At 42.5% G+C, this 12,226-nt stretch overlaps 1 long non-coding RNA gene and 4 other non-coding genes across 15 annotated transcripts in view; all 5 read left to right on the forward strand.

Moving 5' to 3' along the window:
* Positions 1-1,327: 1,327 nt before the first annotated feature.
* LOC145861796 (uncharacterized) overlaps positions 1,328-12,226 on the forward strand; it is a 29,991-nt gene continuing 19,092 nt past the window's right edge. The window contains exons 1-14 of one of the 11 annotated variants that reach the window (XR_014381485.1): positions 1,328-1,403; positions 1,821-1,848; positions 2,278-2,318; positions 2,893-2,978; positions 3,202-3,249; positions 3,573-3,621; positions 3,871-3,911; positions 4,240-4,288; positions 5,021-5,079; positions 5,320-5,351; positions 5,861-5,897; positions 6,385-6,431; positions 6,815-6,859; positions 8,518-8,661. This is a non-coding gene — a long non-coding RNA (uncharacterized LOC145861796). The other 10 variants (XR_014381486.1, XR_014381484.1, XR_014381490.1 and 7 more) reach the window with 10 other exon arrangements.
* Positions 3,434-3,497, forward strand: LOC123728823 (small nucleolar RNA SNORD29). The gene has a single exon (XR_006760595.1). It is a non-coding gene; the product is annotated as a small nucleolar RNA SNORD29 (small nucleolar RNA).
* On the forward strand, positions 4,458-4,584 carry LOC145861845 (small nucleolar RNA SNORD22). Its single transcript, XR_014381535.1, has one exon. It is a non-coding gene; the product is annotated as a small nucleolar RNA SNORD22 (small nucleolar RNA).
* LOC145861865 (small nucleolar RNA SNORD31) lies at positions 5,115-5,184 on the forward strand. Its single transcript, XR_014381551.1, has one exon. It is a non-coding gene; the product is annotated as a small nucleolar RNA SNORD31 (small nucleolar RNA).
* LOC145861868 (small nucleolar RNA SNORD31) lies at positions 5,954-6,023 on the forward strand. The gene has a single exon (XR_014381554.1). It is a non-coding gene; the product is annotated as a small nucleolar RNA SNORD31 (small nucleolar RNA).

The raw sequence follows: 12,226 nt of genomic DNA on the forward strand, positions 1-12,226 counted from the left end.
CTACGAGGATTTTTTATGTATCTTTTAATCCAGTTGACCTGATTGAAGAGAGTGAAGTCTAAGACATTTAGACCGCCATCACATACCCTGTTGTGATAAACATCTCTTTTTATCTTATGTGGCTTGTTTTTCCATATGAAGTTGTACAAAAGCCGATCTAAGGTACAGCAAGTGGATTTGGGAATGTCAATAGATGAAAAAAAGAAAGGATGCACGAGATAGCCCCTCAGCTTTGGATAAAAGCACCCTTCCTTGAAGACTTAAATCCCTCCCTAACCATGAGGATAATTTTACAGGGTTCAAATTAAGATCATTCACAGCCTTAAGATTTTTGGTGATCTTTACACCGAGGAAGGTTACAGTATCTTTTCCAGAGATGTTACAATCTGCTGGATTGACAGCTCCTTTCAAAACAAACATCTCACATTTGGAAAGATTTAATGCCAAACCTGAGATTTTGGAGAACTGCTTCACGATATCCAATGCTAATCTAGCTTGAGATACATTTTTCAAAAAAAGTGAGGTGTCATCTGCCAGTTGCGATATCTTGATCTCTCTGGCCTGGAATGTAATGCCTTCAAATGGACTTTTATGAACTAATAAGAATAACATTTGAGATACTAACAAAAATAAAAAAGGTGAAATTGGACAACCTTGTCGTATTCCTTTGTAAATGTTAAACCTTGAGAATGTTCCATGACAGAGTTTGATACAGCTATTGCCAGCATTATACAGAGTTCTAATAGCATCAACAAAAAAACAACCAAATTTCAAATGCTTAAGACAATCAAAGATGAAATTGTGACTTACTGTATCAAATGCTTTCTGAAAATCCAAAAATAGGATAACAGGGAAGTCATCCAATAGATCACAATACTAAAACAAGTCTAACACCAGCCTCAGATTATTAGATATATGGCGCCCTTTCATGAACACTGATTGACATTCATCAATCAGATCATTCAAGCAAGACTTTAACCTTTTTGCAAAGATTAAGGCTATCATTTTTTGGTCGTTATTTAGGACTGTGATTGGACGCCAATTATCAATATTTAGGAGATCCTTGTTTGGTTTAGGTATAAGAGTAATAACCCCTTGCTTCAGAGAGGCAGGTAGTTCTCCCTTCTTTATAGCCTCCTTAAAGGTTTTAAGTAAAAAAGGTGCTATTTCTTCAAAAAATGCACTCGCCGCCATCTTCAGCACCCCCCGTGAAAATATATATATATGTTTTTCGCCGAGATGGCCAGTCAATTTGAGTAAGGTTATAGCGTATTCTACGTAATGACGCCGTCTTACGTTATTATGTATTGACGGCATCACGCAATGACATCCCAACGTCATTTAGCAACAAACCGACCTGCCTCGAGCAACTTCCTCTGAAGATGAGTTGGTAACGCTGAACGGTAAACTTAGCTAGTCGCCACTTTGGCGTTCAATCTGAAGCGATCCTTTTGTCTCACAGATCTTCAGAATTTACTCTAGACAAATTATGGAATTTATTTCTAGTATCAAACATGTTTTGTTCTGATTTGTTTATTTCATGTTCAGGCCGATATCTGGCTGTTAGCATCGCAACGTCTTTCGATTATAATTTACACAGACCTGTTCTGAAAACCTGATTGTACTTTAGTATTTCTGATGAGAGACTTGCAAAATATATATATATATTTAACCAAAAACGTGTTTCGAAATGCTGCTTTCGCAGAACACGTGTCCGCAACTAGCCAGGTCACATGAGAACCTACATGATTTAATGGATGGATAGCTACGGCGGTTGTAACTAACATTAGTGTTAACTTTTAAAATGTTCTCCTTTCAAGATGCCGACGACTCGAATGTGCTGCTCGGGTAAGGAACATATTACTTATTAAATACCTGCTTACGTGGTGGTTTTAGTTAGCTAACCACGTGTCATGTTAGCTAGTATGCTAGCTTGCCAGTTAGGAGTGACCGGACCATCAGTCGTTATAAACCCAACGTTAAGCGGTCTGTGCTACGGTGATGATAAAATGAACTCTCTCTTACCGAATCAGCCTTTGAAGAAGAAACTTCTTTACCAGATTCTGAGTAGCATTTGGCCCCTGATTCGACTGTCGTTGCTGCGCTAATGGCACCTTATTCTCAATAGTTTACTACTGATTAACGTTGATCTGGTCAAAAGTAGTTCACTGTATTGGAAATGAGGTTCCTTTAGCGGCGATAGCAATGTCGAGTTTAATATGCCTGCGTGTTGTCTGTTCATAAATGGACCTTCCTAACTTTGCCCCTGATCAACAGAAATGCAGGACAGATACCAGGGAAGTCCAGAAGACTGACACGTGAGTGCATTGACTTACCGCTAGGATCATTAGATGTGTTCAGCTTGTCAGCCCTTCGCCTTAAAGGGATTCGCCAGGGCCCTTTATCTAATTCCAAGTTAATGGATACAACTTCACTGTGAAGGTTGATTTGTAAGTGAATATTCACTAGCGTTAACGCAGCTATTAAGAATATGGCCAGCTAGCATGCTAGTACACACCCGTAGACTTCCAGTCGTTATGCTAGCTTTGGTTAGCATTGGCTTGCAAAACTACATGTAACTTACCTTAGTTTGACTCTGACATAACATATGTATCCATGACTTTATCTGTCTGGGGAAGTAGATACAGGTCCTCTGCCCTAAATCCCTGAGTATCTCTGTGCACTTGGAAAACTGTCTTACAACTAAATAGGGAAGTGGACTTTCAGGATTTGTTAACTAAGTGACTGGCTGTAAATGATGATCCTCAATGACAAGCATATATCTGATTTTTGGTGATGCTAACTTTGATCTGATGGCCTCCTTGACCTGTGTTCCAAAGCCTCTTGTAATATACAGACTAAGTCACTAACATGGATGTGTTCTTTGCTCAGGTCTGCATTACTTGTGACATGACTTCCTGACTTGAAGGGATCTGAACAGAATCCCCACTTGGAGTTCCATTCTGGAATAGGAATGTGTGAGTTCCATTTGTGTTTATTCACTGGTGTTCAGGACAGTTCCAATGGCACCAGATTTCTATGTGGTCACTACTTCCGGGCTTTATATGATGATCCATTGACAAGCATATGTCTGATATTTTGTGAAGCTACTGTTTGATCTGATGGGCTCTATTCAAGAACCTTCTATCTTCTCATAGAAGCCAAACTATAACTAACATTATTTTGTGATTCCTTCTATAGAATACCTGATTCCAGACCACGAGACTGATGCACTTTCTGAAAATCCAGGTTAGTGAAATGTTAACACACTGGCTTTATTTGGAAAAGTACCCCACTTCCCTTTATAGTGCACTACCATAAACCAGGAGCCGTGTACTATAAAAAGAGTAGGGTGTGACTTTGTATGCAGGCACTTTCACTATACTCTTTTGCCTGTCCAACTATACAAGATGGCTACTGGGACATGCTACAGTCCCAATGATGTTAAACTTAGCTCACTTTGAACCGATGTGAAACGACATGAACTACTGAGTGACTGTAGCTAATGCAGCAGTTAGTCATCGACTTCTCAATCAACACACTAATAAAATGTTTGCCTTTCGTTCTCCAAGGTTTGAGGGCTGTGGTCAGTGGAATTGCAGCGTGGACTCACACATACTGGTAAGATGTCGTCCTGAAACTGTCCCAAATGGTGCCAGAGCTTTAAGTGCCCTAGTCAGAAGTAGTGCACTAGAAAGGGAGGTCTTTCCCAGAACAACAATAGTTCTCTGCAACCGCATGATAAACCTTTTTGTAATCTCGTTCTTCTGAATTCCTCTTGATGAATAATAACCTGACACCCTGCTGAGTAAAGAACCCTCCCTTGACTGTTTTGTTGCAGTCTAGTTACGGAACCATTTTGTCTTACAGTTGACTGTCCTGAAACAAGATGGCTGCTCTAAGCTATGCAGGTAAGGGTCCATCCAGTCTAAATTGATATTTTAACACCAGTGTCTTGTCCTGGAAGTGGTAGTTCAAACATTCAATTAAGTTTATTGTATTGATATTTGCATAGCATTGTCAACTTTTTAACTTGTATAGTTTAGCTGAACGCAACACGTTTGAGCTAGCCCTCTGCTGAACATGATGAATATTCTCTTTGGAATCTCGTTCGTCTGACTTCAGCAGAGGGCTACGTAACCCTGTCATAAAGGCTACATATGTTATGTCTAACCCCCTCCTTGTGCCTGCCTGGTATCTGGTCCCCACCAAGAGATTATCTTGAAGCTTTTGTCTTAGGTTTCCTCTGTATGTGGCTGAACAGGGAGCCGTGATGCCAACTAGACTGGTGAGTTCTGGTTAATGAGTACGTTTGGTAATTGTCATGTGAAATGAATCTAGTCATTGTATCTTAACCAGAGCCTCTGCCTTAGCCACAAGCTATAACCAGTCTAGTGTTAATACTCACTGCAAACAAGGGTGAACAGTTGCTGTTTGGTAGTCATGGTGACTCTGGCTCCTGGTGATGACACCCGCACGCGTCTTACGCCCTGCGTCGACGACAGAACCTGCAAAGGTGGACCCACTGGCGTTGCCAGGGCAGCAAGGGGACAGCTGGTTGGGGTTACCAACTGTCTGATGGGACCAGAGACTCACACAAAATGGCTGTTGGCTCTGCGTTGATCCAAAATGGCCGCCATTAGATTTAAGATCAAGAAGTAGATGCAAGATCAGTCATGAAATGCTAGTAGCAGCACAAATCACTGGGGCGGATGGGCCGCTCAGAATGTAGTCAGTTTATTTATTGATGGTACTGCAATATAATAAAGAGTTTAAGCAGGATATAAGTTAGGATACTGACTTGCAAATAACTATGTTCTTGTCCTGATGTAGTACAGGGCCCTTGTCAGCACTCCCATATTTAGTCTCTCAGGGTGGTAGTGCTGGTCTAGGATCAGTTGTCTTTCAGATAGTTGTGTTACCTCCCCAGCTGATTGGTTACCCCTCTGATCTATCAGCCAATAAAGCAGTCTTTAATGTCCTGCTGTTCAGCATGTTTATTTAGCCTCCTCTCCTTCAGGTCCTGATGGTGGTACCAGACTGGTCACTAGAAGATGCCTGTTACTGAACTACCTCAAGGTGTGTATGATCCACTTAACTTCTGTCCTTTATAATGTAGAAGTGATGATTTCCTGTTACCGCCCCAGTCTGATGTTCAGCTGACTGATTGGTTACTGAACTGATCTCCACTACAGCAGTGTGTTCTGGGGACCCAGAGGAGTGGTGGGTCCCCAGGATTAGATAATGCTGTAGACTGATCTAATGTCGACCACTAGTTCTTACAACATCACTTAATAATCCCTCAACTCTCCTCCCCAGTTTGTCCTTGTGGGTCTGCAGTCTTCAGGAAGGTGTGTATGATTTTGTTTTGACAGCATCTTCACTCACTGACCCTCCACCTCTTGCACTTGCTACCAACTCCACCTACCTTCTACATACTCATTAATGTCACTGAGTGAACTACAATTCCCATGAACACTTAACTACAGCGCACACCCACCACATGGAACATTCTGGAATGCTGTACGTGATGATGGATGCACATGACAGTTGGTTGGCTTCTGTCCGGTGCTCTGTGGCTGGCATCAACCCAGGTTTCCCATCGGTCCTCCTGTGGGTTGGGCAGACACTGACAAGCCTGCTTAGTGCAAGGGGCAGGGGTAAGGTGGGCTGCCTGCCTGGAGGGAGGGTGTCTGGGTGGGAGGCTTGGAGCCAGTCCTTGGCCCGCTGGATGGCTACAATGACTGAAGCTGGAGACTGATCTCATTTCAGAATGCTCTGCATATAGTCTGCAGTACCTAATGTACTTCTACATAATGTTTAATTGTAATCTGTTCTTTCCAGGTCCTAACTGTTCCAGCCTGGCCACTGGAGAACTGTTGCTGCACTACCTCAAGGTGTGTAGGATCAACTTTCACTTTGATCTGTTGCCTTTAACTTCTGTCCTTTATAATGTGGAAGTGATGATTTCCTGTTACCGCCCCAGTCTGATGTTAAGCTGACTGATTGGTTACTGAACTGATCTATATTCTAGAGCAGTGTTTCACAATCCTGGTTCTGGGGACCCAGATGTAAGGCTTCGTTTACACAGACGGCTCAATGATGATCTTTCACTAATTAGTCTTAAATAATCAGACCCTAATGTTGACTGCAGGTATTTACTAAAGTAGCTTCAATATAAACTTCAGAGAAATAATCTAAATGTTATTGGTGAAACCCTGTTTTCCAAACACCCTGGTATACCACCCAAGCCTAGTTCTGGGGGGGAAAACACTTGTTGACAGTTGGGTCCCCAGGATTAGAATACACTGCTATAGACTGATCTCATGTCTCACTACTAGTTCATACAATGTCACTTCATGCTTTCCTACTTTCTCCCTCTAGGTTTCTGCCCCTTGGTTGAGGTCCTAGTGTCTGCAGTGTTTGGAAAGGTGTGTGACTTTAGACAGCATCTTAACTCTCCTTCCACATGAAGCATTCTCGAATGTTGTAAATGATGAGTCACAGTCAGCATCCAGTCAGGTGGCTGTCCTGTCCTGTGCTCTGGGCTGGATGAAGGTCTGTCCTCCCATCGGTCCTCTTGTGGGTTGGGCAGACACTGACAAGCCTGCTCTTAGTGCGAGGGGCAGGGGTAAGGTGGGCTGCCTGCCTGGAGGGAGGGTGTCTGGGTGGGAGGCTTGACCCCAGACCCTGGACCACTGGCTGGATGGCTGCAATGACTGAACCTACGTCTGAGATGGTTTCAGAATGCTCTGAATGTAGTCTAGTAATCTAAGATTGGGATTATTTGGTTTTAAAACTGTTGTCTTTTTAGATCTCGTTGGCTGCTGAAGTGTTGCTGTGCTGGTGGAGTGTGAAGGTGTGTAGTGGGAATGACTTAGGGTTCCAGTATTATAATGCACTGAGTATAGAGGACATTAAGAACACATTCCTAATATTGAGTTTGCTCTCAGAACAGTAAGCTCCAGTAGCTGGATGTCCTTTGGGTGGTGGACCAGTGTTGATACACATGAGAAACTGGTGCACTTGACAAACCCAGCAGTGTTTCAGTTGAGATAAACCGGTGTGCCTGCCATACCCCATTCAAAAGCACTTAAATCTTAAATCAGGTCAGCTTGTCATGGCAAAAGCACGTGTTCTTAATGTTTTGTCCACTCAGTGTACAGTCGTGGCCAAAAGTTTTGAGAATGACACATATGAATTTGCACAAAGTTTGCTGCTTCAGTGTCTTTAGATATTTGTCAGATGTTACTATGGAATACTGAAGTATAATTACAAGCATTTCATAAGTGTCAAAGGCTTTTATTAACAATTACATGAAGTTGATGCAAAGAGTCAATATTTGCAGTGTTGACCCTTCTTTTTCAAGACCTCTGCAATCCACCCTGGCATGCTGTCAATTAACTTCTGGGCCACATCCTCACTGATGGCAGCCCATTCTTGCATAATCAATGCTTGGAGTTTCTCAGAATTTGTGGCGTTTTGTTTGTCCACCCGCCTCTTGAGGATTGACCACAAGTTCTCAATGGGATTAAGGTCTGGGGAGTTTCCTGGCATGGACCCAAAATATTGATGTTTTGTTCTCCGAGCCACTTAGTTATCCCTTTTGCCTTATGGCAAGGTGCTCCATCATGCTGGAAAAGGAATTGTTCGTCACCAAACTGTTCCTGGATGGTTGGGAGAAGTTGCTCTCGGAGGATGTGTTGGTACCATTCTTTATTCATGGCTGTGTTCTTAGGCAAAATTGTGAGTGAGCCCACTCCCTTGGCTGAGAAGCAACCCTACACATGAATGGTCTCAGGATGCTTTACTGTTGGCATGACACAGGACTGATGGTAGCGCTCACCTTGTCTTCTCTGGACAAGCTTTTTTCCAGATGCCCCATTTAATCAGAGAAAATGACTTTACCCCAGTCCTCAGCAGTCCAATGCCTGTACCTTTTGCAGAAAATCAGTCTGTCACTGATGTTTTTCCTGGAGGAAGTGGCTTCTTTGCTGCCCTTCTTGACACCAGACCATCCTCCATCCATGTCTTGTTTAAAATCATTTTAACCTGTCTGTTCATCTACACTGATTTAACAAGTGACTTCAATAAGGGCTAGCTTTCACCTGGTCTGGTTAATGATTGGGTTCATTTGCATGGCAAAGAGGGACTTTGCAATTCATCTGATCACTCTTCATAACATTCTGGAGTATATGCAAATTGCCATCATACAAACTGAGGCAGCAGACTTTGTGAAAATGTATATTTGTGTCATTCTCAACTTTTGGCCACGACTGTATATGTATTATAATGGAAACGGGTGCAGATCAATACTAGGAAGATGTTGTTAATGTCCTGTTGAATGTTCCTCTTGGATCATCACTCTGACCCATGCAGTTTGTTAGACACTGACCTGATGAGTCATCATTACCGCCCCAGTCTGATTGGTTACGCTCTGATCAAGTCATCTCATACCTTGTGTATTAGTCCCTACAGTATCACCAGGGTTTAATTCTCACACTATTTTCCCTCTAGCTCTCCTGTTGTACACCGGCAAGCACTCTTGCACTCCTGTTTGGTCAGCAAGGAAGTGGGACGTCTCGTTGGAACTGGGGAGAACCAGGCCAAGTCAATTCAACCCTGTGACTGTTTTGATGTATAAATAAATCTACAAATTAATGCTTGTCCTATTTTTCTTTCTTGGTGGTAGTAAATCAGACTTGGTGAATTTGGCCATTTTGAATGAACCATGTGATGTTCTGAATTCCATACTGAACAATGTAACATTTCCTGTCATCTCATCTCATTATGTAGTTATTCTAGGTTGTAAACATGCAGAAGTAACTTTCTATAGCCAGTGAAATGTCACCGTTAACTGACTTCAATTATTTTAAGCCATTAATTTGTTTCTGAATGGATGTTATTGTGAGTGGCATGTGTAGTCATGTAGTGGGCTTTGACACGATGGGACAGTTTAATAATCTAGGGGATAAACTCAGTTTACGCTGCTATCAGAACCGCCAAAGATGGTGGATAAATAAAGCGTACACTCATCCCCTTTACCATGGGACGAAATGAAAATTACGGTGTGTGACATGGATATCAATGTGCCTTTTGTTGTCCCAAGAACCCCTCTGGTTCGTTCAACCATTACTATGGTGGAAAGATTAGGGTTTTGGGATCAGTGCGAAAACGAGGGTTAAAGGCGCTGCATGGTCAATCTGTTGTTTGTCGAAGCATTTACGGTGATTTGGTCTCTGCCGAAGTCGGGCCATTAATAATTTCGCAGAGCTGGTTGACGGTACGTCCTGTATAAACACAATCGTATCAATGAAGAGCAATTTGGAGCCCAGAATTGTTACACAATGAGGCAGTATGGAACTCAATTTGGGCTCTGACCACTACAAGGTAATTCAGTGTTTGATCTTTTGACCCTCGAACCGGACACAGATTGATAGTGCAGCAGAACACCACTGGATAGAATACCTGTATGTCTCTAGTGGTGAACTGGGATAGTGCAGCAGAACACCACTGGATAGAATACCTGTATGTCTCTAGTGGTGAACTGGGATAGTGCAGCAGAACACCACTGGATAGAATACCTGTATGTCTCTAGTGGTGAACTGGGATAGTGCAGCAGAATGCAACAGTCTATAATCTTTATAACTCAGATGGATGGTATTTTCTGTGGCATTAAAAAGGTCTTAGTCTGACATTGGACATGGTGCCAAATAACCTTTCACCTGACTGGTGCATGCTTTCCTTAAAGGAACATTCCACCCAAATACGGTCTTTTGGTATTTGCTAAATGCATCAAATGGGGATTTCTGTATTTTGAAAGTTACATATCTTGAGAAGTTGATTGCTGACAAGCAAAACATTTTGGGACTATGTCACAATGGACTAATGAAACAAATACCAAAATATGTTTTTGGATGGAGTTTTCCTTCAACTGGTTTCTAGAACTCCCTGGAAAACTGTATTTTATGGTATTATTCTGTAGTGATGAAATTAAAACCTTTTCAAGACATGAAGTCAAACCGTTACACACCAACACTAACCATGGTGGTGTGACTGAATTTAATATATAATTATACACCAACACTAACCATGGTGGGGTGACTGAATTTAATATACAGTTATACACAAACACTAACCATGGTGGTGTGACTGAATTTAATATACAGTTATACACAAATACTAACCATGGTGGGGTGACTGAATTTAATATACAGTTATACACCAACACTAACCATGGTGGGGTGACTGAATTTAATATATAATTATACACCAACACTAACCATGGTGGGGTGACTGAATTTAATATACAGTTATACACCAACACTAACCATGGTGGTGTGACTGAATTTAATATACAGTTATACACCAACACTAACCATGGTGGTGTGACTGAATTGAATAGTTACATACCAACACTACATCAGGAGACGGGATTGGGATCTGCTCACATCAGAGGTAGCTATCTAGGTAGCCTATGTTGACCACCAGGCCAGTCCTCAAGGAGGAAGGTTGATCAACTGAGGTTTGGATCCGTTGATGAAAGCGCGCCCTCCGATGAAGTAACCCGCTTTCGTGCTTTTTCTACAGCTGGCCACAGTTTCTCTTTCCTTTCTCTGTCTGCTTTCGAGAGGTCTTCAGCAAACTGCAGGTTGTTGTCCTGTAGGAAGGTATATTTCTTTGCTGCTTTCCAAGTGGCGTCCCTGTAGATCCGTGATGTGAACTGGAGAATGACACCTCTGGGCCTGGAGTCACACTGCCTTCTCGTGCCGAGACGATGTACATTGTCGGTAGCATCTGCTAGCTTAGCCTTCTCCTGAGGTAGGCTAGATTAGTAGACTTTGATGGTCTCTTGCTGCACGTTCTCCACATCTGCCTCGGTAGCTCTATACAGTCTCACATTCCACCGTCTGGAGTAGCTTTCGAGTTCCGCGATTCTTCTTTGGCACAAGTCCATCTTTCCCTCCTCCATTTCGACACGCTTTTCGATGTGGGCGAACTTCTTAACATCCTTGATTTCCATGCATGCAAAGTCAACAGTTTTTTTTTAAACCCTGGATTTTCATTGCGTTGTCACTGACCATTTACTCTATGGCATTGGACCTCGCATTGATGCGATGACATTATTGGCAGCAGCATCACGGCCCAGTTCAAACATGCCTTTATAAGGGCACGACACCCAGATGCAGACACAGGAGGCAGATGGCTGGAGTCTTAGATGTTTATTCATCCAAAAAGGGGTAGGCAAGAGAATGTTGTGTACAGGCAAAAGGTCAAAACCAGGTCAGAGTCCAGTAGGTACCGAAGGGCGGGCAGGCTCGAGGTCAGGGCAGGCAGGAAGGAATGGAGTCCAGAAAACAGGCAAGGGTCAAAACCAGGAGGCCTAACAAAGAGAAGGGGGGGGGGGAGAAGGAGTATGGGGGAAAAAAAACACACTGGTTGATTTGACAAACATACAAGATGAACTGGCACAGAGAGACAGGAAACACAGGGATAAATACACTGGGGAAAATAAGCGACACCTGGAGGGGTGGAAACAGATCAGGGTGTGAGAGCCTTTCTTGGAAGCTGGAGGTTTGCTTGGGGTTATAGGCAAATAAGGAAAATCCTCCGTCTGACACAGTAAGTCTCATAGAGTCTGTCAGGCCAGTATAGTTGTGGCAGTTGTCAATCAAAGCATTTGTCTCCTGTGTAACGACATTGGGTTATGCCTGAGCATTGCAGGCTTAGGAGGTAGCCATAAGATTTCTCTTTCTGTCATCACGCTGTGACATTTTGGAAAATATCATCTTAAATCATCAATAACCTGTTGTTTTTAGCAAGCAAAGTATTAATTTGGTCGTTCAAAATAATACACTTTTCACTATCTTTCAAAAGTTGGTATGCAGAGCTCGGTAGGAAGCGTGTGCTCAAGCTGCCATCTTGGAGCTTCCTCTCGAATGCAAATAAGTTATAAATTGTGCTACTAATACACGTCTCGAAAAAAGTAAATGTGTGTTTGTGTGGAAATTGTAGAAATAAAACATTTTCCTTCTTCAGAAGTTCCAGCTAGGCAGGCTAACTTTAGTTATCTAATAAATTTGCTAGCTATCATACAGTAGGCGTATATTAATAATTATACATTTAATATAAGTAGACTTGCCCTCATAATTGCCCGTAGCTCACATAAAGCACCAACAAGCGACCGGTGGCTGAAAACACAATCACCGCTGGAGGAACTAGTGAC

This window comes from Salmo salar, chromosome 18 (genome assembly GCF_965601325.2).
Source record: "Salmo salar chromosome 18, fSalSal1, whole genome shotgun sequence".
Classification (NCBI taxonomy): Eukaryota; Metazoa; Chordata; class Actinopteri; order Salmoniformes; family Salmonidae; genus Salmo; species Salmo salar.